This window comes from Hipposideros armiger, unplaced genomic scaffold (genome assembly GCF_001890085.2).
Source record: "Hipposideros armiger isolate ML-2016 unplaced genomic scaffold, ASM189008v1 scaffold_533, whole genome shotgun sequence".
NCBI lineage: Eukaryota > Metazoa > Chordata > Mammalia > Chiroptera > Hipposideridae > Hipposideros > Hipposideros armiger.
Window position 1 is genome coordinate 702,136 of NW_017731883.1, and position 24,800 is coordinate 726,935.

A 24,800-nucleotide genomic window follows, 5' to 3' on the forward strand; every position below is an offset into this window, starting at 1 on the left:
CCAGCGTAGGTGTAGGCTGCAGTAGGGCTGGCAGGCAGCTGGCCTGCGCTTTCATGAGCTGCCTCCAGCGACTGCCTCACCCGGGAAGAGCTTAATGATAATACCAACATGGGCCAGTGAAGCGACGTCCTCCACAACTAGACTGAAGCACAAAAGGACAGCAACTTGTCTGTTCCTCTTCCCTATCCCCCAATGCTGTTCCCCTCCCCCAATTCCCCAATAAAATCTTTAAAAAAAAAAAAAGAATCCTAACCCCAGTGGTAGCCTTGAGGCAGGAAGTGCAGTAGGCAAACTTGTGGACAACAGGTTTCTCTCCCACAACCTTTCTCCCACCACCCCCACACCCACACACCCCACTCTGTCATTGGCCTCCAAAGCCTGGAGACTTTTAAGTTTCTGTCCAAATAGTGTTTCACCTCTGGTTGATTTTCCTAACTAACCTTCCCTTCCTAGAGCTGAATCCTCCTCCCCCCACTGCCTCCTCAGGATTTGTGGCCCCACTGACCCCTACGCAAACCTCATGGCAGGACACACTGTATTACAATTCCTTGTTTAAATATTCACCTCTGTAATCTCTGGGGAAGGAAACTAGTGCTTGTTCAATTTGATATTCACAGCAGCTAGCACCATGTAATTAATTCTTTCATCGTTGATAAGTATATATTAGGATACATGTGTATTATATGAGAGGCTTTGTGCCTTGATTAGATTGCTCTGCATAAGCAACTAACAGATCCAGGCCCTCCACCAACAGCTATATCAAAAAGCACAGAAGCTTTACCTTAGTCTTAACAGGCTTAACAAAAAAACATGTAACCAGGATATGCTAGTGTTAGTCTATTATCTTAAGTATTCTGTTTTTACCCTTCTCATATACATTAAAGACTTTTATTGCATGCTCATTATAAGACAGAAACTCTGCTAGGTACTATAAGGGAGAGGAGTAAGAGGAGATTTCTCAAAAAGGAAGCTCTCTGGTATTTACAGCCTAGAAGAGAATTCAGACCCAAGAGTAACGGTTAAGTGCACAGGTTTGGAATCAGGAAGCATAGGTTCAAAGGAGGGCTCTATCAAATAACTAGCAATTACTTAATTAGGAAATTACTTAACCTCTATGGACCTCAGTCCCCCCCCAATCCCCCAATAGCAGCACCTCCACTCTGTAGGTGTGAAGATTAAATGAAATTGCATGTAAAGCTCTCAGTGCAATGCTAGGAACTTTGTGAGTGCTCAACAAATGTTAACATATTGTGAATACCACCAGAAACCATGATGTACACTCAAGCATGTTAATCCAACCTAGAAGTTGCATTTCCTTCCAAGGCCCATTTTTATCTACAAGTGTGCAACACTATCATAGTGCAGCCAATGCTGTGTGCAGCCTGACAAGAAAGGACCTGCTGTGGTGGTACCATTTTATCAAATTCAAGTTTAGACAGGAGAGCCGCCTACAGCAGTCTGCACAAGTGAAATGAGTAGTTAAGGGAGCAGGATCAAGGTCATGGGCACTGGGTAGGATTGAACTTCCTAGCTCCCTATGGCTGGGGAGGTTATATGACTAGCTCTAACCAATGACTTGTGAGCAGAAGTGACATAAATCATTTTTGGACTGGAGAATTTATTTACCATTGCAAGACCTTCCAAAGCTCTAGGGCCACTGGGAATGTTTGGGGGTGTGGCTGCTCCCTTAGCCTGGGACCCTACAATGAGCAACCCCTCCCTGCCCCCACCAACCTGTGATGGACATTTAGCATGACTGAGAAACCTTTGTGGTTTGAAGGTACTAAGATTTGGAAGTTGTTTGTTACTGCCACAAAGCTTAGCCAGCTCTGACTGATACAAGTCCCTGAAGGCAAGCTGGGGATACAGTGGTGAACACCTCAGACGAGAACAGATAAGGAACCAGTAAACAGATAAGGAACCAGTAAACAGACAAGCCACTCGATAATTACAAATTGTGTCATTGCACATTACTTGAGACTGGGTGGCCAAAAAGGCCTCTCTTAGGAGGTGACATTTAAACTAGGACTTGAAGGATGAAAATAAATCAATCTGGGAAAAAGTTGTCAGTGAGGGGAGGGACAGGAGAATATTGCCAGCAGAGTAACAAGCACGTGTAACAAGCAAGACAGAAAAAAGGTAGGTACGCTGGAGAGTAGACAGGAGGCCTGGATGAAGTGCCCAGTCCGGACGAAAGTGAAGCCACACAAGGGTGGAGAGGGAGGTGGGAGCCAGATTGTGTGTGTGTGTGGGGGGGGGGGGTTGCAGGGGGGCTTCTAGGTTATGATAAGCAGACTGGAATTTATTCTAAGCTTGAAGCTACTAGGGACGTTTGAGCCAGGATGGTGACATGCTTTGATTTAGGTTTTAAAAAGACCGCTCTGGCTCTTGTGTGTCGAATGGGCTATAAGGGGCAGATGTGGAAATGGAGATTAGGAGGCTATTCCAGGGGTCCAAGCAAAGTGGGGTCCACAGGGCCAGAGGCTAGAAGAGTCATCAGGCATAGGGAGACTGCAGGGGGAGGGGTGCAAGAGGCCTCAGGACTAAAGGAGGGTGTCCTGCCAAATCCTAGAGGAAGCAGAGGCGAGGCTGGAAGTTGGGCCCCCCAGAGGTACTTTGATCCTAGAGAGCTGGGTACTCTGAAGCCAGACAGGAATGGGGAAGGGTGCATAGAGGCGACCAATTTCCTAGAACATCAGCCAGCAGCCAGCATTAGAGACTTGCTCCCATTAGCTGGCAGTATTATATAAATAGGTGGCATTATTAGGAGTCTGACAAGCTCCAGCACCCCTGCGGGCATTCAATACTTAGTGACTACCTCAGTTAGAAAATAAAGGGGGCTGCCAATCTGTAGAGGGGGGGAAAAAGCCATTCTTGCCTACTGAAGGTTATGGAAAGGATCTACTGTAAACAGCAAAGCTGAATGGAGTTCATCATCAGTACTGTCGTTATCTTTCTGTGTTTCTCCAGCCCACTTCCTGCTATCTCATCCTATTCTCAGCAGTGGGTCTCACATGCAGGAATAAGTGACTAATGACAGCTCCTTCCTGGCTGTTTATCATCCAGGTGATCAAAACCAAAAGTCCTAGACCAAGGGAAGTACTTGGGGGAGAACCCAAGAGCTTGCAATCACACTGCTAGGATGGAGTGATTTATCCCTCCTCGGGAAAAGTTATTGAGAGCTTCTGTTTCCTCATTACCATCTTTCTATGTTTCTGCAGCCCCAGCCAGCCTGCAGGAACTAACCAGATGTTCCTGGGAATTGCTCTGCTGGAAAGGCAGAGACCCAAGCAATGAACTAGAGGATGAGGTTTCATCTTCCAAAAGAAATTAATCTACTTGGGAAACACATTAGGAAAAAAAATGATTTATTTCTATTTTAAATTATGAATTAGCTGGAGTTATCTTTCTGCCATCATAGTTTACAAAGAACTATCTCCCAGAAATGAAGTCTGTTTTGTCATTGAGTAATAAGTCTTCATCATTACCGCTAATCCCCACTGCCTGCCGGCACCTGTTCTCCCCTTCCTTCCATCTGCATGGAGACACGTGTGCCTTGCTTCCAGAGCACCGTAAACAGCCACCAAGGATCTGGTACTGACCTCCAGGTAACCAGCTGTTGCTCCTGAGGGGTGACAGCTGTAAAGCACCAATTGTGAGGAAAAAACAAGATTTGAGCATCTGGATTCTGTGTGCTGAGATCTCTCCAACGTGAAATATCCATTCTCCCAGGAAGCTAGACCCATCTGACAGTAAGACCCTGTGAGCCCCTCCGTATGTCCCAGCTAGTGTGTTCTCCTGACTGCATCGTAAGGTCTTCGTGGATGCTGCCTCGGCCTCCTTGGTGACTCCTTGGCTCCCTGGGGGTCCACCCAGGGAAGGGTGGGTGTCACTACGTTTGCATCTCACCCATCCAGTGCATGCTGACGACACCCTACCAGATGCAGGTGTTCCCCTGATCAGCACATGCATATGACCCATGGAGTCAGCCAGCTCTGGGCAGCCAGACAGACAGACAAAGTGGACACAAAACTTGAGTTAGGAAGAGGGATGAGGAAAATATTGTTGGCTGAATCCTTCCCACGTGTCTGGCACTGTTAGACATTTGCCATTTGCTCTCTCATGACCCCTCATTGTAGTCCCTCAGAGCTGCTATTCCTCATTTGACAGCTGGGGACCCTGGGCCTCAGGGGCCAACAGGTCACAGAGGACTAAGAAGGAGGCCCAAGGTCAAACTGAGGCCTGGCTCACTCTGGAGCTTGGCCTTGTGCAGCCAGATCATTCCCGTGACCTTCCTGGGTGATCCAGGGCTCTCCAAGTCCTTTGTTCACCTTCACCTCCTGTGCTTGAGGCTGATTACAGCTCTCCAAGGTGAGGGGTGGGGTTGCATTTCTGCCCTTCTCTGTCCCCTCTTTTTCCCCACCTCCCAAGCCCAGCAGCGAGGGAGGGGCAGTGCCCTCCTGGGACTGAGGCTGGCCCCTCAGCCAACCCCCATGCAGCCTCTGTCACTCTGCCCCTACCATCCACAAATGTCCAGCCCCTTCCCAGTGATTTTTTATTAGCAACACTTTTTTAAATGTTTTCTTTTTTAATGGACAGCCTTATCTTTTCCCTTGCATCTACTCCCGAGAGCAGGGCCAGGCCAAAGAGTTGGGGGTCTGAAGAATGTGGGGTGGCCCATGGGGGATAAGGAGCCCCTGAGCCAGGAGACCCCTGTTTTGAAAAGAAAGCAACCCTGCTATCTGCAGTCACACCCCAGCCCCTAGTTCCTCTTCCTGAAACAAGACCACCAAAATATTAAGATGCAGTTCTCTGGGGCGGGTGTCTAGGGCAATTCCCCTTCCTGGAATACGTTTTTCTGTAGCATTTTAATTCTTTACAATGTCCAAGAGGAAATCTGGCAAACAGGAACAAAAATAGCAGCAATGAGGTTAGTGTAGCTCCAGGGGTAGGAAAGTTGCATCCTCTTCAGGTCCCCACAGAGACCAGGCCCCCACTGGGAAAGTCCCAGAAGAATGGGGGTGGCTAGGGTCACAGTCCTGCAGCGGGGAGGGGTGCACATGAGGCCTCCTTTCACAGCCTGTGCAGGTGACATCCATCCTTGGAACACAGGGTCATAAATAGCAGGAAGCAATCTCCTGTCCAGGTAGCTGCAGACCCAGATGCAGGGCCTTGTCAGCCCTGCAGAAGGATGAAAGGGTCAACTGACCAGAGGTCGGATCCTGCTCTCTGCCCCTCTGCCTGTCCTCACCTAACACAGGTAGGAAAGGCCCATAGCTCCGAAGTCCCCAGGGATGTGTTTGGGGCAGGCCATGGGGAGCCTCTCAACTGAGACTGGGGTCCACCATCCTCAGCAGTTCAGGCTGGCACCATGCCAGGTCCTGTGCCAAGCACTTTACAAGGTCATCTTAGCCTCCTTGCCATATAGTCTAAAAGGGAGGTGTGGTTTCCTTTTTATAGATAGGTCAGTCAGGTGGAGAAGTAGACCAGGCCTCAAACAAGGTGTGCCTGAGAACAAAATCCACACTCTATCTCAGTCTCTACTGCCTTCACTTCTACAACTGCAAGGCTGTGTGACCTTGGACAAGTCACCTCCCCTCTCTGGACCTCGGTTTTCTCTACAGTAATAGTCTTAAATGGACACAGAGCACCTGCTATGGGCAGGAGCTGTGCCAGGCATCAGCTGTCAGGGAGAGTGAGTGCCTCTAAGGTCCTGTGTCTAACCCTTCAAGATGGAGGCCACACCTTTGGCAGAGCCAGCTCAGCTCCCTGACTCTTGAGGCCCCTCTGGGCTTCTGGCCCCCAGTGTTCCTGATGCAATCTCTTCACAGCCTGAAGCCATCTCCAGGAATTTCCTTGGAGGAGTTCGCTAGTGTCCAAAGGGCGAGACTAGAAAATCTCTCCCAGATCACTGGATGCAGAAACATGGGAGATCGGGTCCTTTGGTTAACCAGAAGTCTTATCTGATGGCTCTTGTCAGCTGTTCACATTTAAATATAAATTCCTGTAATCCCTCCTACAGCTGAGATGTTATACATCAAAGTGCCTGCCCATAGTGTTTGGTTCATAGTAAGCCTCAATACGGATGGATGGATAGATGGATAGATGGATGGATGGATGGATGGATGGATGGATGGATGGATGGATGGATGGATGGATGGAAGGAAGGATGGACGGACAGATGGGTGAATGGAGGGGTGGTTGGAGGAAGTGTGATTAGGAGGCTCACAGATGAGGAAGTGCCATTCACAAATGGGGAAGGGGGGTGCCCTGATGCGGTTGGTGTGAGGTGGTGAGCATAGGAGAGGGTACTTGGCAGTTAGAGGGCTGTCTTGGGGGGGCCTCAGGAATACAGGCAGGAGATGGGGAAGGTGCGTGCAGAGAACCGCATGTGAAATCTGGAACACAGTGCTGGTCCCCCGAGGCAGTATCAGGCGCACACCCCATCTCACTCACACCTGGTAATCAGGGCCTCTGCTGTCTGCCTGCTCAGCTCACCCTGGGTGGTGGCTTGACCCAAGGCCACCTTGCATGTCTTAGCAGAGTTGTGACAGGCTGGGGCTAGGCTGTGATGACCAACATCTGTGGCAGGCCTGGCTCTGACTGAGGCCAACAGGCCCCTGGCCTGGAACACCCAGCGCATCCATCCATCTGCCCGTTGGACAGAACCCCAAGACCAGTATGGTTGCCACATCAAATGTAGATGCAATATTGGGGACATACTTATACTACAAATTATTCATTGTCCTGAAATTCAAATTTAACTGGCACCTTGTAGTTTTATTTGCAACATCTGACCATTCTACCCAAGTCCAGGGATCTCTGGGTGGACAGACTCAGTGACCCACACCCACCAATACTGTCACAGCCCCAGCTGCTGCTTGCCAAGAAGAGAGGCCAGAGTGGCAGACCAGAGAGCTGGCTCCCAGACAGAGGGACTGTCCCCCAAGGCATGCAAGCATCCCCCAGCGAGGACAGCTGGGGACTCCAATGAGATGGTGTGGCAACATTACCCCTCCAGGCCCAGCTCCTCAGGACCTCAGAGGCCTACTCCATGCCCCTCACTCCCTGCAGCCCTTCTAAGGAATCCCAGCCAGCCTGGACCCATTCATTCCCTCATGGCATAATGACCGAGCACCTCTTAGGGACTGGGTGACTGTGGTGGATCAGCCATGGTCTCCAGCCTTATCCAATCCCACCTCCTTCTCTAAGAAGCCTTCTGAATGACTCAGGCCTCTGATATGTCTGTATATTTTTACTATCAATTACATGGCTCCTTGTATCCTGTCATCTTGTGGGTATGAGGACTCCCAACTGAAATTTTAAGACCCCAGCGGACTGAGTGCCCAAAGCTATCACACAGCTCAACACAGTGGAACCAGCTGTCACCCAGAACATAAAGGTGATTTAAATCCCAGCCTGCCACATCCCAGCTGAGCTATGTCATGCCTCTGAGCCTCAGTCTCCTGTCTGCAAGGAGTGAGCTAGCTCACAGAGGTTGATGGAGGTATTAAACAATACAATGCAAAAGGCTTGGTGCCAGTCTGGCCTGGGAGCCTCTTAGTGCACATCCATTTCCTTTGTTTTGAGTTAATTACTACTACTTTTTTAAAGATCTAATTGGCTTTATTAAGCAATTCGTGAATCAGGCAGCATCCATTTAGCAACTAGAAGGGCTCTCCCTATTATATTAATTGTGGTAAAATACATGTAATATAAAATTCAGTATCTCAACCATTTATAAGTGGACAATTCACTAGCACTAAATACATTCACCTTGTTGTGCAGGCATCACCACCACCCATTCCCAGAACTCATCTTCCCAAACTGAAACTCTGTTCCCATTAAACACTAACTGTCCGGTTCCCCCTCCCCCAGCCCCTGGCAGCCACCATTCTACTTTCTGTTCATATGAATGTGACTACTCGAGGCACCTCATGTAGGTGGAATCATACAGGACTTGTCCTTTTGTGACTGGCTTCTTTCACTTAGACTAATATCCTCAAGGTTCATCCTTGTACAATAGCTTGTATCAGAATTTCCTTCCTTTTTAAGGCTGAATAATATTCTATTGTCTATACCACATTTTGTGTATCCATTCATTGATGGACACTTGGGTTGCTTCTACCTTTTGGCTATTGTGAGTAATGCTGCTATGGATATGAATGTGCAAGTATCTCTGAGATTCTGCTTTCAAATCTTTTGGGTATATACCCAGATGTGGGATTGCTGGGTCAAATGGCAGCTCTATTTTTTGAGGACCCTCCATACTGTTTTCCACTGTGGCTGTACTAGTTTACATTCCCGTCAACAGTGCCAAGTGTTCCAATTTCTCCACATTGTCATCCACACTGATTTTCCATTTTTCAATTGTGGCCATCCTAAGGGTGTGAGCCGGTCATATTTAGTTCTAGACCCTGTTCTCAGCAGGCCATATCCATGGGTTGTCTGACCTGGGATCTGAATTCTGTCCTGAGCTTTCTCCGCTGGTCCTTTGGCTCCCTGGGAGGCAAACAGGTGGTTTCGCTCTCTGTGGGGGAACCTCAGGCCTTGTGGTTCCTGGGGATTATTTAGAGCTTGGGCCACCTCAGTCCACCCTAATAGAGAGTAGGCACGGGACACAGGGTTCTCACCACTGGCTAATCACGACCTCTGTGGCTTTCTCTGCTGGTACACATAGCTGACATGCCCTGTCAGCTCCAACAGGGCCAAGGAGACAGCCCTGTGACTGATAGGAGATGGGTCCTGTGGCTGCTGCTTCCTTTCCAGCTTTCAGCACTGACTTTGTTTCTGTTCCTGGTTCCCAGTAGAGAAGCTTTCCCTCTTCCCTTGGGGCCTGGCTCTCATTGCCCAACCCAAAGGCAGAGATGATGGCAGCCTGAAATCCCACCATGAGGGCACTGTCCCCACGAGTCCCCAGCACTCACCTTGGTGCCTGGAAGCTGAGCTCTCCCTGACTCCGCCACACACACAATAGAAGTCACAGCCAAGGAGGCCAGGACATGGAAATTGTAAGTTCTGAGTGTGGGAAGGCCTGGAAATATCTAGAACAAGACTGGGGAGGGCAGGCCTGTGAATATCCTGCTGTTTCTCTCATCGAGGGAGATGCTTTAACATGGCTTTGGAGCCAAGAGACCTGAGTTCAAATGGCAACTCCATCAATACATGCTGTGTGACCTTGGGCATGCCCCTTTACCTCTCTGAGCTTCTTCTATCACATGAAGATAACACCTAGATCACAGGGTCACCATGCAGCTTTACAGGGCAGTCTGGGTCCCACTCACTGCACCCGCCTGACTGCCACTATTTAATGCAGAAACTTTTCTCCTTCCATCCCCACCCCACCCCCAGCTGCCGAAATCTCACACACATTTAGACCATTGGTTAGAGGAACAAAACATGAGATTAAAGGATAACAGCCTTCCTTTTTCTGACAGGAGTTGGCTTGTTCTTCAGGGAAGAAAAACAGCCTCCTCTACAGCACCACCTCCACGCCATCCTTTCTTTGTGTTTGGGCTTCTAGGGAAACGTCAGTCTGATGGTGGTTTCCTTCCAGGATCCCCCCACCCACCCAGAAATTCCCTAACAACTGCCAAGTTCAGTGGTAAGTGAGCAATTTCCAGAAAGAGGTCAGCACATTTCAGATGTGGAACAGAAGCAACACCTCTCCTGTGCTCCCCTCACCTCTACACAGTCACAGGTCACTTGGGCCACACTCCCATGAGCACTGTGACCTCCAGGAATGCACCCAGAAAGAGTGAGACACGGGCCAGATAAACTTTGGTGATGGTTGAGATGGTCGTCTCCTCACTGCTTGTCTCGGGGGATGGGGGTGGGAGCCAAGTACTATACCACTATACACCTAGAACCTGGAGACACAGAGATTCTAGCATTCCATAAGCATGAGCAGTCACATAATGATTACAAAGGTCTGATAATTAAGTTCACGAACTTGTTGCAATGATGCTGCTAACCTTTATTGATATCAGAGGGATTATTCATTATGAATTTGTACCAACTGGACAAACAGTTAACCAAGTTTACTATTTGGAAGTGCTGAAAAGGCTGCATGAAAAAGTTAGATGACCTGAACTTTTTGCCAACAATTCATGGCTCTTGCATCACGACAATGCACCAGCTCACAAGGCACTGTCTGTGAGGGAGTTTTTAGCCAGAAAAATAACTGTACTGGAATACCCTCCCTACTCACCTGATGTGGCCCCCAATGACTTCTTTTTTTACCCAAAGATAAAGAGAATATTGAAAGGAAGACATTTTGATGACATTCAGGACATCAAGGGTAATACGATGACAACTCTAATGGCTGTTTCAGAAAAAGAGTTCCACAAATGCTTTGAAGGGTGAACTAGGCACTTCAAAGAGTGGTGTTGGTGCATAGCTCCCCAAGGGGAGTACTTGGAAGGTGACCATAGTGATTTTCAGCAATGTGGTATGTAGCACTTTTTCTAGGATAAGTTCATGAACTTAATTGTCAGACATCATATTACTGACAAGTAACTGCCATTGTGCTGGGTATTAAGACATAAGAGTGAGCAAAACAGACCCTCGTGGGGTGCAGGGATGGGAGCCCAGAGGAGGGTGAGGCCATCTTTGCCCACCCTCGCCCCTCTTCTCCCTATCTCCGTGTGCTGGTCTTCAAAGCTCTGGACCCTCTGCTCATTTGAAAGTGCCTCAGCTGAGGAAGCAGAGAAAACAGCAGAAAACCAAACAGAAGAACAAAGTCCATGGAGGACAACCTGCCCAGCAAAGACAAACAAGGTACTCAGTGTAAAATATGATAACAACCATGAATGTAAGGATGTGGGAATACACAGGGGAGTGAAACCAGGGGTCCTAGGGAAGGGTCCATCTATCTCCCTTATGCAGGCCAAGTTCAAGACAACTCCAAATAGCAAATCCAAAATTCCCACCTTTTATTCCAGGAAGGGCCACGTGAGTCTGCAGGGGGCAGGGAAGCCTGGACCAGGGTATCTGACTAAGCCTGAGTCAGGGCCACCTACACCCAGATACCCTGGGGGTTGGCACTCTCCTCCAACCCCCCACCTTCCAGGGTTTGCCTCTCCCAACCGGCTCCACAGTAATCAAGACTGGGCGTTTCCCCCTTAACACCTTCAGTGACATCCCCGCCTCAGGATAGAGTCCAGGTTCTCAGCAGCTGTAAGGCCGAGGCCTCCAGCCTCCTCCCTGGCTGCTCTCAGACAGCACCCAGCACTCCTGCCCCGCCTCTGGTCATTCCACTCCTTCTGTCCTACTGCCTTCCTTTACTCCCACTGCCCTAGTGTTCTTGGCTGTCTCCACTTATCCTTTAAACTCAACCCAGTAGTGGGGTTTCCGAGAAGCCTCCCCTGCTTCCCTACCCCCTCCTCCCAGCCTCCTTCCACCTGAGAGACCAGGGACTGCATCTTATGTCTGTATCCCCATGCCTGCTGTGGAACAGGAAAAGGAGTGAAGTATTTATTGAGTACCTACTGTGCGCTGACTACTTTCATTAAGGTTCTCAAATAATGTTCACAACAAATCCATAATATGATATTGTCCTATTTGACAGCTAAGGAAAGAGGCCTTAGAGGGAGAGAGGAAGGGCTTCAGAGCAAAGAGCCATCATAGTAGAGTGAACAGGCAGCCAGATGTGTCCTGAGAGAGGTGGAGCTTAACTGGGCTTGGAAAATGAAGAGGATTCTGGCACACACAAACGAGGGAGAGGGAGAAGGAGGACGGCATTCAAGGAAGGAGCGCGAGAGAAAAGCCCAGAGTGAGGAAGCCCAACAGGTCACTGCCAAGGCTAAATAAGACTCTTAACAGAGGAATCGGGGATTTGTTTGCAACAATCCATCAGGAGCAGAAAGCGGAATGACAGGAAGAGCACCTGGCCTGCCATGGAAACAGGGAAGTTTCTGAGCAGGGGTAGGCAGTGTTTGAGAGCAGAAACTCTGTTGACAGCCTCCATGTAGAAAGCCCACCCCAGGAGGCAGAGGGACCAGTAAGAGACCCTGGAATCTCAGCCTCCAGAAATGGCTGTGGGAAGCAAATCTACTGTCACCACCTTTCCATGACTCACCTCTCCTCCTCCCAGGAGCCCTCCCATGCTGAGGACTCCTTAACTCAGCTCCCTCAGTCCCACTTGGTCAGTGTTCCTTAGGGAAGTTGTGCGCACGCATGTGCGCGCGCGCGTGTGTGTGTGTGTGTGTGTGTGTGTGTGTGTCCTCATAAACCAAAGGTGGAGCCTGTTCGCCTCTTTCTCTGAGACCCACCCAAGATCTGCACACAGCTCCAGCTCCTGAGAAGCTGGGCTCCCTGCCTGGCTGCAGCAAAAGCCCCCAGAGCCCAGCAATCAGTGGAGAGCACAGGCCCTGCCAAGTCTGCAGAGCTGCACAGGAGTCATCAGGAAAACACAGACGAGTAGCCCAGTGACTGATGAGGGGCACCTGTCTTGCGCTAGCTGCCAAACTCACCTGAAGGAAACAACCCTAGTAAACAGAGGAAGGCCCAAAATGGTTACAATTTGGGGGGCACCTCCAACTCATGCTCCCTGCTCTTGTTCCAGAGTGATCAGAGGGGAGACATGGTCCATGCCCTGGCCTCCTTGGGGTTCCTCTGTGCCCCAGACTCTGAGTCTGTAAAGAAGCCAGGCAGAAAGCTCACCACTGCCTCTGCCCCCCGAGGCTCTTCCAGCACCTGGCTCTGGCCCTGGTCGACACCTCAGTCCTCGCACTGGCCGTGTGATATGGCACGTGCAACTGCCTGTGGACTGAATGGGGACTGTTGTTTGGTGTGCAAGAAAAGTGGGTCTGAGGGAACTTATGGAGGAGATGCAGCTGCCTGGACAGCTCCTTGCCCTGGGTGCACCCCCAAAGCATTTGGGAAGGAGGACTGGACTAAGAGAGAGAAAGCCCGCAGGGGGCCTGTCCTACTTGGCAGCAGCCGGCACTAAGCTGCAGACACAATACACAACCTGGCTCTTCTGTCTCACAAGTGATTGAAGATTCAGCCAAACCACTGGACACACAGATTTCCCCTCAAGCCCCACGTTAATTGGTTTTTGGATTCTACAAACCAAACTGCTGAGTTGGAGCTCCTGGATGTCCCACAAAGGCTTGGGTGTGGAGGCCATGACCCTGAAGCCAGAGCTGTAATACACCTGGGCTGCACCTGCCTGTGCAAGGAGCTTGGGAAGGCAGCTTTGGGGCTGTGCCCAAGGTGCCCAGGGTGGCAGACTTCCGAGCTCAGGAAGGCCCTGCAGGACGGGCTCTCAGCCAGCGGCCCAGTAGCTGCTAATGAGCAGATGTGTTCTGAGTTGTCTGCCCAGAAGGGCAGCTGCACCTGGGCTGGGAGAGCCAAAGCCGCCTGGGGCTCTGCAGCCTCTGCCCTCCCCCCCGCCATGGCCCCGGACCAGCCAGGCCCTGACAGCTCCTTGTTCTATCAGCTCCAGCCAGTCAAAGGAGGGCAGAGCCTCCTGCTGGCCCCCATTCTCCATCTCTATCTTTAGTCTTCCTTGGAAGGAAGGAGTTGATCAGGGATCTTAGTTATGTATTCCCACATCATGCTTGGAGCAAAGTATGTGCCCAATAAATGCTCCTTTCTCCTTGGTTGGTGGTGGGACATGTGTGTTGACGTTTGAAGCTGGACTCTGGAGTCAGGCTGCCTGTGCACCGGCTCTGCTGCTCTTTATGTCTGAGGTTGAGCTCTGAGCCTCAGGGTCCTCATGTGCAAACATGTGGACAATGATAATACCTACTTCACAGCCTGTTACAGTGTCTTGCTCACAGTATATGCCAAATATTATTTATCTTAAGAGAGGAATCCAAGTGTCTAAATGAGGGGTTGGGAAAAAATAAAACCTAGAATCCAATTTTAGGGGGCGGGCACCCTGGGTCTCCACCCTGACCACTGCCTCCACTCTCTCATGTGCCATTTAGAAACAGGGTCCCTGGCTCTGAGAAGCAATAGACAATCCCAGGTGTTAGCCCCACCCCCACCTCCTGTGGAACTCTGCAGGAAGTGCCCCTGTCACACAATGGGGTCAGTTTTTAGCATAGACCCAAACAATAAGTAACTTTTCCCACCAAAGAGGCAATAAAATATACTCCCTTCTCCACAGCTGAATACAAAACACTGATCTTGAAGGATTAGAGGGCAGCCTCAGGAAGACCCCTTTCTAATCTGAGAAAGAAAGGGATCAAGTTGGTGAGGGAGCATTGCAGCTGGCAGTCAGCATTCCCCAAACTCTGTCCATGGGAATCAGTGGATAAAGATTAAAGACGGTAAGGCTTTCTAATCTGGAGAGCGGCTCCAGGCATGGAAGGCTTCCCATATGCCAGCACTGATCCTCACTTCCCCAGCCTGCACTCCACCAGGCCCACAGCAACCCTCAGGGTGGGTTCTAGCATCACCCACTTTACACAGTAAAAGAAAACGGAGGTGCAAGGACTGAGCTGTTTGCCTAAGAGCTCGCAGCAAGTAAGCAGCAGAGGTGGGATCCAGAGCAGGGCTGCCACGCAGAAAACCCAGGCTTTAACTCACCACTCTGCATGGCAAACACAAGTGAGAAGCCGCCCCCAAGAGCACTAGGCCAGAAGGCAGCCTTGCCAGCAAACAGAGGGCAGGACAAGAAAGCTGGGGGCATGCACTAGTGTACCAGGGACCTGGAAGAAGCACCTAAAACGATGCCCTTGCCAGCTCTGCAGAGGTATCTGTTTTTAGGGAGAAGGAAACCGCCTGATGCCAGACCCAACCTGAGCCTAATGCTCTTGTTCTCTCCACCATATCTCGTTTGATCCCCATGTTCAGGTGGGTGGACCAAGGAAAGAAATGTACTGGTGATTTCATCCAAGTTTCTACACCAAAAGATTAGGACAGCACAGCAGCTACTGCAGAACCCTGCTCATGGAAGCACTCAGGATCTGCGGGTTGGCTTTGTTCTATCTATGAGAGAAACGTGAATTCCAACACTGCCCCAGGTCTCAAGGAAAGGAGGAAACCAGCTGCTCAGGAGTGTGTCACCCCCTCACTGCCCTGTCACCTGGCCACTGGCCTCACCCAACTTGCCACTCCTGGTGGCTGTGCTGGGTGAGCAAGGCCATACAGCAACCTCATGCTCAGGCGGGACAAAATCCCCTCCTGCCATCTTTCCAAAATCCTATTCCCAGAACCACCTAAATTAGTGCATCAGAAAGGGGCCTTTCATCCACTCACCTCTCTATTCACCCAAGGTCAATACACACATCTTTGAAATGGTTGGAAATTGGTTAGTTAGGAAATAATTCTTTCAAAACAACTTCGAACCTGCTGTTAGACAGGAACCCTCCAGGGTTTTTCCTAGATGTATATCCAAGTTGAGCATTAGCGTAGATATAGTTCCATCTCATTCCCCACACTATTGTGGAGATGAGGGTGGTGCAGGGCAGGGACACCTGGGCTCAGATCTGGGCTCTGTGCCTTCAGGCAGGCGCCTCTGTGAGCCTCCATCTCTCCCCTGTAATGAGGGCAAACCTCCTGCCCCAAACACCATGCGAAATAAACGGTAGCTCTTCGAACTGTATCATTGCCATTGTCATCATTATTCTACTGAATACCAAAAACTGTTTTCTTGCCTCCCCCTTCCGAAGCCCCCTTCAGCCCAAAAGGGGAAAACTGGGCCCTCTATTTACTTCTAAATGTGTCCCTGGTTTTTCTGTTTATTAAAAGCAATTCCTAGGTGTTCTTTGCACCTCTGCTCCCCACACACCCCAAAACCTCCCTACCCTCACTATATAATTTATGACGTTCCCCTTTACTAATACATCTGTTGTTGTGTACTAATGGTCATAAACCATTTTTACAGAGTTTTTAAATCACCCATTTAGAAACTATAAAGTAAAATCTCTTTCTTCAACCGCCCTGCTCTATAAAACACTTGGAGTTCAGAAATTACCCATCTTCATGGGGAAATCTGGTGATGGTGCATTTACAATAGAAATTCATTTTCTGAACAGTATTTCACCAAATTAAAAGCTCCCTAGATAAGGTCAGGAATTTATCGCTGTTTTGGGCAATTAGGAACGAGCCTCAGCAATGGTAAATAATTTTTATGTTCTTACGAGAGAAAAATCTAAGCCCAGCAGGAGCCCCGCAGAATTTCATTTTCTTTCTTGGACAGGAAGCTATTACAAGAGAAGGAAGGGATTTCTTGGTCTAGGTTTTAATCCTATAATGCAACTACAGCTTCAAAGACTGGTTTTCAGTTTAGAATCATCTGGTGTGTGTTGAGATAGCATCCCAGGTCTCAGAGGTCAGCTGTCTCATCTCCTCGCAGACGACCTCCAGAGAAGGGCACTGGACAGGTTCAAGATTCAGTTCTAGACCTAGTCCCAGCTGCGGTTGCGTAGCATGAGTCAGCACCAAAGGAACTTCCTAGCTCTGATGAAAGTGGAAGGTGAGCTCTGGACCAGGCACACTCATACAAGGCCTCCCACAGCAGCACGGGGCATTTAATGGGGAGAGAAACACAAACTGTCAGGGCGAAAGTCTGGTCAGGGGCCATCGGGCTGCAGGTTCTGAAATCTGGCTGCACACCTGGGAGTTTTAAAGTCTTTTGGATCTGGACCCCAGTCCCAAGCACTCTGTTTTGGTGAGTCTGGGCTAAGGCCCAGGGGTCTGCCGGTGTTTAGCCAGCAGTGCTCCATTTGGAGACCCCTGATCCACACAGCCCTTTTAATTTCTAAAGCAGAACTGGGCCCATGGTGGACAAGTGTCAGTCACCTGGGTTATTTATTTTAGTTATGTTTTAAGTTCTCCTTTAGTTATAACCCATCAGACTCCTTTAGTTATAAGCCCCCCTTCCCTCCCTGCCAGGCATTCTTCTCTCCAGCGGCAGAACACTATAAGAGAGAGAGAGAAGGGGAGAGCAGGAGAGGGGAGGGGATGAGAAGGGAACAAGAGAGACGGAAGAGAGGATAAGGAAGAATGTACGCACTTGTATGTTGATCATCTACAAAATGTGCCAGGCCCTATATCTCTATTATCTCACCTCTATCCTGTGAAGCAGATATTATTATCCCCATTTACAGATGAAAAAAACCTAGCCTCAGAGAGGCTGAGTCATGGTCAAGGCCACAAAGCTGGTTAAATGACAGTGCTGGGATTTGAATCCAGGTGGTCCCTTCTATGGCTCATGCTTAAACACACCAGGGTCCCTTTCATCATTGATCTATTCTAGAGTCTGTTACAGCCAATAGCGCAGCCTTCTCCCCGATCACCCAGCCGGTCCAATCTTCACCCTACAGCTTATTTCCAATGCTTCTTTTTTCTAGTTTTTAGTTGACTCTTAATTGGTTTCAGCCCAGTGACCTCTGGTTTGTTCTCTGGCTCTTCCAGGATTGTTCAGTGTTTTGTGTTTGTGCCTTTTGGCTGTATAGCAGAGTCACCCGTCCTTGGGGACAGAGGCCACAGGGCCTAGCAAGTGCCGGGTCCTAGTACACAGTCTGGCTACAACAGGTGAGTAACGAATGAATGGCTCCAAGCATGTGCATGGGCACCTGGGGCTCTCCAAGTTGTATCTCTCCGTAAAGGCATCTGCCCAAACTCACAAATCGATGCCTACCCCTGAGGCAAGCAAGGGGTCTGGGGTTTTGAGGAACAGAAACAAGCTGGTTTGGCCACAAGACATGAGGCCCAAAAGATGGGCTGAGGCCAGTCAACCAGGGCCTTGAAGGGCAAGGTAAGGCATGTGAATTTTGTCCTGAGCAATGAGAAGCCATGGAAGACATGACACAGGGAGTGTCACTATCCTGTGACCCCTCTGTCCCCATGTTGAGCTGTCTCCTGCATTGCCAGACCAACTGACAGCCCCTTACAGGCAAGAGCCCCATGCTGTTCATGGGGAAACTCCAGGGCCTGGCTCTAATGACACACAGAGATGTTAAATTTATGTTTATTTGCTCTTGTTTGTTATTATTTGCCACTTTGCATCTGTCCATAAAAGAATGAAAGGCAACCCAGAATGAAATTAGGATGAAAATTTTACAAATGTCTGCTTCTGCCCCAGGAAACTCATCATCCATCCACATTACACTATCTCAGAATTTATGGCAAATCCAGGGGAGAGCCGGACTGAGGGTTTCCTTTGTGCAATAAAAAACATCTTTTGCTGAGTTAATTAATAGTGCAAACAAGAATTGGGACAAAAGCTTAAATTACCCATGCAAACTGCTCAAAATATTTTAGTAATGCCAATATAAACACAAACAATTGATGCTGCTGCCTACCATTAAACAATATTTCATAATTCAGGAAGCTTCCCACCCATACCCACAAAAAAATTAGTTTGAATGAAAAATATTTAACTATATTTGAATGCCTAAAATTAAATGATCCCAGTGCTCAGTTGATGGGTTCATAACCTTTGCAGGTTATTCTGATCGACCACAAATAAACCACTGACCCCACACATGCACTCACACATGTCAAAACCAGTCCTAGTTTTTAGCTGACTTTTAATCTTATGCAGCCCTATACTTGAAGTCTACTTCTGATTTAGCCTTTTTACCTCGTTAACGTGAACTCTTTACCTTTGTGGAGTTTTCTAGACCAAAACCACTCAACCAGGTGCTGTCAGTAGAGGCAAATTCACACCCCAACTTTGGTGGCACCAACTCCGTCTCTGCAAAGAACACAGAAGAAAAATAATCAACCTCTAAAAACAATAGGCTTTTATGCATCAAGGGTCTTGAGAAGATTCATCCCTTCAACCCAGCAGCTCAATTTCTGGGAATTACCTACCCTAAAGAAATCATCTGAATGAGAAAGAAGCTGTGTGTAGTAAGAAAGCCCATGTTCCTCATCTCAGGAAAGACCAGAAACAACCCCAATACACAGCAAGGGAATGAGTGAGTAAAGCATTGGACAACCCTGTGATGTAATATTGTGTGGCCATTAAAAAGATGCTCACATGTGTTTATGGTACTCTGAAAATGTTTCTATAATAGTTATGGTATTGCATCACACTTAAGACACCTGTAAGATATACCATGAGGAAAGAAAAAATACCCAGAATGGATTATCTAATATGAGGCAACTGAGAAAGCTGGACCCCAAAGGGTTATTCCCTCTGTGTAACAGGAATGACAAACACTCCTCAGGCAACAATCACAACAATCGTGTCTCAACCTTGGCCCTTGGTACAGAGAGGGAACAAAATTGCCTGGAGAACGTGAACAAATCTGTATTCACACAGGTTGGAGCCTGAATTTGCACTACAGACATGGTCTGAAAACACCTCAACAAGTGCTGTAACTGAATTTAATGTAAAGTCCTCTCTAGTTGGCAGTAGTAGGTGACTGTCAGAAGTAAACACAAACTCCCTTTCGAAAAGCTGAATTTCAACACAGGCTGCCAGTGCCTGTAAAACACCATCTTGTGCAGTGTAAGATCCAGAGATGCTAAAATGTGAAAATAAGCAAGTCTTACAATTAATGTTAAGCAAAAAGGAGAGTAAAACGGTATGTGACAATGACATATCTTTGGAGAGGCAACCAATTGGAAGAAGCTGCATTAAAATGTTAAGTGATTTTTTTGTAGGTGGTAAGACTAAAGCTTTTTTTCCTTTAAATGACTCTGCATTTACCAGATTGTCCTAAAGTGAGCGTGTATTTAGTCACCATATCGGAAACAGGAGAAATAGAACGGAGTGACATAAGTAGGGACAGAGACGACTTCAGGTGAGGTGGTCAGGAAGGGCATCTTGGAAGTGACAGCTGACCAGAGAAGGGGCCGCGTGGAAGAAACTGTAAGAACTGTTCACTGCTGCATCCTGAGTGAGGACAGGGTCTGGGGCACAGGGTAGATGCCTGACACAAGTTTGTTAAATAAACACGTGAATTAAGGAAATGCTGCTAAGTCTCAAAGGGTCCCAACCAGAGTCTGGCTCATCAACGGGGCCATCCACCCTGGACTGAGCTGGTGAACAGGGCCAGGATACCAGATAAACCAACAGCAGGGCTCAGTAGAAAGATGCAGCTGTGAGTTTAGCAGAATGCCATGGTCATGGTGTTGGGCCTCATTCCATGTATTTTCCCCATCTGTGAAATGAGGTGAGTGCCTTTGTCACCACAGCCTCTCAGTTAGCTTCAGATGACACAGTACTTTGCAATATTGAGCTCAGTGCGCATGAGGGGCTGGCACTCTCCAGGAGGTCCCCGTTCAAACCCAGTGACACCCCCCTGCAAACTCGAGACCTACTGGCTTTAGACAAACTGCTCTGTCTACCCAAGCTGACTTGTTCTGCTGCTCAGCACAGGAAAAAGATGCCACGTCAGCTTCAACCTTCCTGCCTGCCTCTGCTTTCCCAGATACATTTACTACGTAGGAGCCTGTGCTAGAAACTGCGGATACAGAGATGCAAGATGGGGCCCTGCCCTTGGGAGAGTCACCACGTTCCTGGGACAGCCAGAGGAGCAGAGGATCACAACACCCTGCGGGAAGACAGGCTTCCGGAAGGAAGGTACTGCAAAGACAGTAACAACAGCCACCAACAGGACGGGATAATTGTGCATATTCTGGGTTTTCATACATTGTTTCCTTTACCCTCACAATTCTGTGAGGTTATCTCTATCTCACAGATGGGGCCAGAGGCTCCGTTACTTGCCAAGGTCACAGAACTTGGAGACGGCAGCGCCCACACTTGCACCTTGGACTGGGGATCTCAGAGTCTGTGCCCCTGGGCCCACTGCGATGCTGAGGAGAGTGTAGAGAGGTATGTTGGTGGTGGGGGAGGCAGGGAGAGCAGGGAGGAGGCTACTCTAAGCAGAGGGGAGAGCCTGCTGCATTTAGGGACTAGGGGCCAAGGGGTGACTATGGGTGCTGAGACTGACACGAAGGGCCAGGTGGGCTAATGGAAAAGAAATCCACAACTAGGTCTGCAAGAGAAGATGTCCCTAGGCTTTCTGTACAGGTCACCCCCTGCCCAAGCCAGCCAAAGGACATTCAGCAAGGGGTCCTATCTCCTGGGACCGGGGGACTGTGGCCAAATCTTGACTCCCACCCAGGTTCCACTGGCCTGCTGACCGGATGAACGCCCAGGGGTCAGCAAGGGCAACCTGGGAAACCAGTGCTGTCACCCTGGTCTGTGTATGGAGAGCACTCAGGCAAAAGCTCCCTCTGGAAAGCCGGGCTCTCTCAGTGCAGTAGCCCCTCCTGGAGCCGGCTGTCTCCTCGCTCAGAGTAGGAATAGCCGTGCTGGGCCTGACACCTGGTACTGAGCAGAATGCTGAAGATGCCTCAGCATCCCCACCCGTCCCCTGGTTGTCCAGTCAAACACTAATCCAGGTACTACTGTGAGGAGACTTGTAGACAGAATTCAAGTTACTAACAGGCTGATCTTAAAATAGAGATTATCCTGGATTATCTGGCGGGGCCTGATGTAATCACATGAGCTCTTAAAAACAGAAAAAGCAGATGAGATGCACAGAAGGGTCAGTTGGAGAGCTTTAAAAGCGTGAGAAGGAATCCACCCACCATTGGTGAGTTTGAAGGGGGCCAGAAGCCAGGAAATTCAGATGGCTGAGAATGACCCTCAGATGACAGCTAGCAAGGAAATGGGAACCTCATCCCTACAACTCCACGCAACTGAATTCTGCCAAGAAACTAAATGAACCTGGAAGCGGACTCACCACAGGAGCCTCCAGAAGGAGATGCAATGCTGTGGACACCGTGATGCTGGCTTTGGGGGTCTCAAGCAGAGAACCAGCTGAGCCATCCTGTGCCAACTGACTTACACAAACTGTGAGATAATAAGTGGGCATTGTTTTAAGCTGCTAAATTTGTGGCAGTTTGTTACAGCAGCAATTGGAATCTAATAGTTAATACACGGGCTATGTGTAGACAGATCACCCTGGCCAGGGAGTGGATGGCACAGGACTTGGGATGGTGGAGGTGAGAAGACTGAGTTCAGCCGTTGGTTCCACACTAGTCAGAGAAGGGAGGGAGGAAGGGAACCACTGGACCTGGGACAGGAGCACTGCAGTCATAAGTAGGGTCAAATTAATTCATACATTCCCTCCAGCAACATTTCTCAAGCACTTGTTATAAGCACTGGCTGGTGGTCTAGAACTCAAATCTCAAGGAGAGAAAGATGGCCAAACAGACTCAACTCAGTGAAATGAGTCTGTGACAGGAAAAAAGCCCTGATGCTGTGGGAGGTCAGACCGGGGTCATCAGTCCACCAGGGGTTGAGCAGGTTTCCCAGGGCCTAAGACCCTGTCATGGGTCTTGATGGTCCAGGAAGGACAGGGGCTAGGTGGGGGTGGGCCACCTCTGAGTAGAAAACAGCAGGGCCATGAATGTGGAGACTACATCTGGCACATTCAGGAGGAGGTTGGCAGATTGACAGGAGACCACAGGAAAGGGACTTGGCCAGCAGGTGTGTGAGGGCCAGCTCAGGAGGGCCTCTCAGGTCAGAAAAGGGAGTTGGAACTGAGGATGGTAGGCAGTGGGGACACATCTAAGAAGCCCACGCACCCCGACTCTGGGGACAGGCAGGCCTGTGCCGGTGGACTGGAGTCCCCACATCCCCTCTGTAAATCAGTGAACTGACACTGTAATTTGTGTACCAGCCTCACAGGGCAGCTGTGTAGTCAGCACCTGGCTATTAGCAAACAATCCATATGAGCTTTAAAGGTAATTGTAAAGACAAAGGCAGGTCCCTAAGAAACTGACCACACCAGGGAAAACAGCAAAGGAGGGTGTCCAGTGTACAGAACTGGGTCCAGGTCTGTGAACCGAGGAAAGCCAGCAGAGGGACGGCAGACAGCAGCCCTCTCCACCCGTGGCCTTGGCACAAACCCGGAAGCAGGCTCTAACCTCCCTCTGCAGTGGGGCAGCAAGAGCACACTGCATCATGCCAGGTCACCTTAAGTCCCCCTTCCTGGAGGAAGAGAACCAAGCACTTGTCTTAAGTGAGGAGCTCTATAGATGAGAAACACACTCCAAACTCCTGTTTGCCACAGAGCAGGCAGCAGAGGCCCCGCGGTCATGTGGCTACAGGAAGGAGACTGGGGAGGATCTGACTGTTCCAACAGGGTCCAGAGGACCTGGCTTTGCCACTGCCTCCCTGAAGAGCTGCCCTCTCCTCCCCAGGCTTTACTCTCCCAATGCGGTCATAGTAATAGCTCCCATTTCTTTAAATACAAAGTGCTTTCCGTGTATTAATTATCTAATCCTCAAAACAATCCTGTGTGCTTTTATTAGCCCTTTTCATAGTTGGACTGGTACAGGAATTTTGAATTTTAACCATTTTTTTCGCTGACAAATCCCTTCTTGAAAGGAAACAGTAAAAGAAAAACCTAACTAGAGCAACTCTGGCTGGGAGAAAGGGGTTAAGGAAGGAGGGCTAGAGCCATACTTGGCTAACATTCTTCTCACAATGGCCCCCAAGGGGTTCTTCAGAAACACACATCTATGAGATCTGAACCCTCACTCAGCAGGGAGTCCTTTCCCCAGGACTACTCAACTGCCTCCAGCTGAGTTGGAAGCCAGTGAAGTTGCAGGGAGATCTATTAGGGCGGGGGCTGTCCACCCCACACCATGATTTCTGAACTTCCTGTTGATGCTGGCTGGGGAAGGCCAGCTCCTGGGTCTGGAAACAGGCCCCCCCTTCTCTCTCGGGAAGCCCTTCCTTGTTTGTTATCTTATGGAGACTGACACCAGACACCATTCCTCTGATGGCCTCCCCCTCAGTGCTCACTACTGTCGGCATTCCATACCCACTGCAGGGCACCGGACTGCATGGGACGGGTGGGGCACAAAAGGCAGGAAGGACGAGCAACCAGGGCTCCACTGAGCATGGAAAGAGTGGAGGAGTCCTCCAGGGTCTGCCCTGCTGGCCAGACAGGGGTGCCCTGCTGGCCATCACAGAACTGCTGCAGCCCTGCTGGCCCTTGGAGACCACTCAGGCCAGGCCCCAACTTAACAGCCCAGGAAACTGAGGCCACAACAGAAGGGGGTGAATTTGCCCACGTTTTTCTGCTGCTTATGTGGAAGGACCTGGACTAGTACCCAAATTTCTTGACCTCTGGTCCAGTGCCCGTTTCCCAACATTGTTCTGTGAGCATCTGACTGGGGCAGGGCCAAATAAGTCAAAATGAGGATTAGGGACTTAAAGTCGGGAGCCCTGAATATGAGTCCTAACCTGCTGGGTGACCGGGGGCAGGAAGCATCTGCTGTTTGCGTCCAGTTTCCCCCGGACTTTCCTTAGGGGCCCTGCGGGGTCAAACACCTTCCCCGGCACCCCCTGTCCACGTCTGGGGTGAAAGGGGTAGCTATAAACACCGTGGCCTCCTAGGTGCTCTGCCTCAGCCATTTCACAGGCAGCCTGGGAACTGTCTGCTGTCCCACCGGGGGGAGTCCAGCCCTGGAAGCCATTTGTTCCAGGCAAAACCCGCCAACCTACCGCGTGCACCCTACGACTCCACACACCTAATGCACAAGGACAAACCCACCGCCTCACTGGGCGGGCGCGCACGCGCACGCACACACACGCACGCGCGCGCGCGCGCTTTCACACAGGCACGCCTGCCCTGTGCACTGTTACCGGCACCCACTCGCTCGCTCACAAACTCCCACACTCGTACAGCCACAGCCTTCGCGCGTGCCCGCGCCTTTCCCTCCTCCCTCCTCCCGGCGCTGGAGCCTCACCGCGGGCGCCCCAGACCCTGGGTCGGTTGCGAGCGAGGGTAGGGCACCCGCAGCGGGCCGCGCCCCCACCGGCTTCCGGCCCGCCTGGGCCCCGCCCCTGGGCCAGCCGGGAG

General features: G+C 49.9%; 1 protein-coding gene across 1 annotated transcript in view; it reads right to left on the bottom strand.

Moving 5' to 3' along the window:
• Positions 1-24,772, bottom strand: part of RALB (RAS like proto-oncogene B) — a 94,872-nt gene extending 70,100 nt beyond the window's left edge. The window contains exons 1-2 of the mRNA XM_019668709.1: positions 24,688-24,772; positions 18,567-18,658 (exon numbers count right to left, since the gene is read on the bottom strand). The gene's annotated coding sequence lies outside the window, so the exon portion shown is untranslated. The remainder of the gene's footprint in view (positions 1-18,566; positions 18,659-24,687) is intronic.
• Between the last annotated feature and the right edge of the window lie 28 nt (positions 24,773-24,800).